Below are 4139 nucleotides of genomic sequence, written 5' to 3' on the forward strand. Positions count from 1 at the left end.
TATTGCTTTAAAATGTTATTAAAGCAAGACTGATATAAAAATCACCTTTGACCCCAGATAACTATTTACCTTTCATATACCCAAAAATGCAGTCTTACCTATCATTAATGTTAGGAACGAGAGGTTAAAAATCATGGAAACCAAGACCTAAGCATGAATTAAAGACTCTCCAACTTGTGAATACAATTGGTTTAAAAAGACATCAATACTACTGCATGTTTTTCAAAATTTCTTGTGATATTGAAGATTCAATGATAAAATATTAACACTTGAAAATAACTCAGTTTCTTGGGAGTACAGAAAACACAAGATTAATCCATCATTTTCAAATACCTTTATTTTTCTACAAATTCACTCTTATAATTATCAAGATTATAAAACTAACTGAAGTACAGAGCCACAAAGGAAATAATTTAACTGCATCATCTACATTCAAAAAACTGTTACTGGGGCTGGGAAGGTGGCTCAGTGGTAGAGTGCTTGCCTTGCATGCATGAGGCCCTGGGTTCGATTCCTCAGCACCACATAAGCAAAAAGGAAAAAGCCGGAAGTGGCTCTGTGGCTCAAGCGGTAGAGCACTAGCCTTGAGCTGAAGAGCTGAGGGACAGTGCCCAGGCCCAGAGTTCAAGGCCCCACGACCGGACCCCAAAAAAAGAAAAAAAAACTGTTACTAGAAAACAAAGTTATTCTAATAATTAGCTTACCAAATTCACTTATATCCTTTTATTCTATTTCATAATATTTCATAATATTCTATTGCATAAAAAGCCTATATACCCACTTACATCTTCAGATCTTAACATTTATTTCAGAAATGTCTATAGCTCTATAGTCAATGAACTGAAATAATACTAAAAATATTCAAAGGCTTTTCAGAAATTGCAAGATGCTCTCGGGGTTGTTATTTATATTGGAAAAGATATTCGAAAAGCCTTATTTGTTAAAGTTGTGATAGTTACTTTCACAAAAGAGCCATTAGTGAGGATCCCATTGCATGTACAAAAGAACTTCAAATGCATCCACAATCTGGAGGTGACACATGCTTTTTGTTTGTTTGTTTTGAAAGGTATATCTAGCAAGCATATCCACAATACTGGTTTTCAGTCAATATGATGAGATATTCAAACCAAATAAATACAGGGTTGATTATCTTAGTGAGAATAGATATAATGTTACAAAGAAAGTTATTTACAACAGAAATCCAGAAAGAGTTTATTCACCTTGTGTTTCACAGGAATAACCAGAGAGTAATACCTGTTTGGTCAAGTCAGTCAAACTCACTCCATGAGTATATCTTAAAAGTATAACCAATTTAAGAGGTCAAATACATATTTTGTACTGACAGTCATCTTACAGCAATAACTTACTACCTAATTATATCTGTATCTTCTTACCTAACATATAATAAGAGCTGAAAGTGGTCTCTTTTATCTAACTTAATGTTGTATATGCTTTGATTATGATGATGATATTATTTGACAAATAAAATGTACAGAAGGGTGGCTCCACAGAAATGACATGACAGAACACTGATAAATAAAAACATTGCAACACAGTTAGCTCTTTTGAGCCTCACCTTGTCCACATTGGCAAGCAACATTGCAACAGCACACGCACACATATACACATACACACATGTGTGCACATGTACACACATATACTTGCATGCTAAATTCAGGGTTTAGTACAAAAAAGTACAAATAAAATTTTAGTGATTAGGACAAATGTTAATTTGCCTTATTACAAAATAATACACAATCCAGTCACCATGGGTGTCACATTTTAGTTGCCTCGCCACATGTGACCACTTAATTTATTTTAATTAATTAATTCATTCATTTGTTTGGTGCTAATACTAGGCTTGAACTCATGGCCTGGCTCTGTCCCAGAATTTGTTGTTTTTTTGTTGTAGTTTTCTCAAGCCTAGAATTTTACTGCTTGTCCCACAGCTCCATTTCTAGCTTTTGCTGGTTACTTTCAAATCAGAATTTAATGGACATGTTTTTGCTTGGTTTGGTTTCAAACCACAATCCTCAGATTTCATCTTTCTGATTAGCTAGGATAAACACATGAGCCACCAGTGTGGCTTCTAGTTTTTCCTCTATAGCTATCTAATACACATATTAGATAGTAATTTAAAACTTAGAGTATAGAAGCAAGTTGTACAGTGATGATATTGTCTTGTCAGAAATTTAAGCTAGTAAAATTCTTCTTAAAACCATAAACAAAAATACCATGGTATAATATAAGAGAACTCACTATTGAACATATGAGCTTTAAGAGCTTTCTAATAGATCCATTATTTGTTACCCAACATTAGAAAAAACTATATAATGCAGTAGTAAAATAGAAGTCCTTTGTAGGAATACTTAATTACCTTGTTTTTAAAGATACTTGTTTTCATCCAAAAAAGTAGGCCTGTCTAATGTCTTCATGTGATTTTGATGATTGAAGGTGCTTAATGAGAAGTCAAAGTGTATTACTAATCCTTTGCTATCAATTAAATCTCACCTTTTCTTCTTGGAACTTATAATTATTAAAGAAATAGTTCAGAATCAGCAAGCAATAGTTCAGATTCACACTTCCAGTGCAAGTGGATCACCAGTACTTAATCCTTGATACCATTTTCCACATAGTTTTGTCACAGATACAATCGGTCTGCCTTCTCTAGCTGCTTTCCTAGCCTGGACCTATTCCTTCACTCTACAGGAAAAGTGTGATTCAACTGATTTCAGTCAGATCTGTTACTAGAATTATCAAGGATTTAGATTTTTGTCTGTAATTTGGTCAAAGCTATGTCTCTTTATGTAGGCTAATAAAAATGTATTTACTAATTTCAAGTAAATTCATAAATTCCATTTCCACCTCTTTTAAAAAATAAAATTGTTTGCTCTATAAATTGATCAGAGGCATGGGTTTTGTGGCTAGCTAGGTCATTGTACATCTGTCTCTCTCTTCCTCTCTCCCTTTCATGGTTCTCATAGATAATGTGACTGCTCCATAATTATCCTAATTTATTTTGTTTTTATATTTTTGGTTGCATCATTTCACTTTCTGCTCTGCCATTTCCCAAATAATTTACATAGAAGGCATTATTTCATATTTTCTCATTCCTATAATAAGCTGCACATGAAGACACCACTGGTCCCATTTTCAGTCTGTACCTTTGAATATGGAGGAAAACCTTTCCTTTGCTCTCTATGAATTCCCTACTCTCCAGTTAGAATAATTTCCAATAGTAAAATTGGAAAAAGAGAAAGAAAATCATGGTGAAATAACAGATGTAGAAAATTCACTGGATTTTTCTGACCAGTTCAACCAACGTGAACTATTCTGGAATACATGTGCACCCCATTCCCACTGGTACTCACTGTCTCTGGTTAGGCAATTCTGATGAAGACAAGGAACAAGATGAAAAAGTGAGGAATGATATCATTTGCAAAAAAATGGAGAAGTATTAAAACAAATTTTTGTTTGGGCTGCTGAAAATAATTGGCTTACTACAGTGCAGACACTGCTTTCCTAAAAGGCCACTCATGTGAATACTAGGGATGATGATGAGTATACCTCTCTTCATCGGGAAGCCTCCAGTGGGCACTTAGACATGGTCCATGAGTTGGTGGCTCAAGGCAGATATTCATGCAATTACTGTGAATGGCTAGACACCCCTGCACAGTGCTTATATGTTGAATAATACCAGAGTGGCTGCTTCCTTAGTTCACATTGAGGCAGATACCAATGCCCAAACTAAAGTCCTCTTAACTCCCTTGCATCTTGCTGTTTGGAATAGAAATATCAAAGATATGCTGGATTGCCTTCTATTGAAGCATTATATCAAACCAGGTCTGAAGAACAACTTGGAAGAAACTGCATTTAATATTGCCAAAAGGATAAATATGTATCACTACCTCTTTTAAATTGTGGAAGGCTGTAAAAATTGTTCTAACTCATAATGGTTTGGTTAAGATTCTTAAATTTCAAAAATGCCAATCCATCTTTGTGTCTGTACAAAATATTTTCACAATACAAAGCAACAGCAATATCTTACTTTAAAAATTCATGGATTCCATAGTATTCTTCAAGTGAATTGCCTGACTTTGATGTCAAAATGTATTCAAGAGTTGTTTGTATACATCTAT

This window comes from Dipodomys merriami, unplaced genomic scaffold, assembly GCF_024711535.1.
Source record: "Dipodomys merriami isolate MVZ:Mamm:240054 unplaced genomic scaffold, mDipMer1.0.p SCAF_287, whole genome shotgun sequence".
NCBI classification, from domain to species: Eukaryota; Metazoa; Chordata; class Mammalia; order Rodentia; family Heteromyidae; genus Dipodomys; species Dipodomys merriami.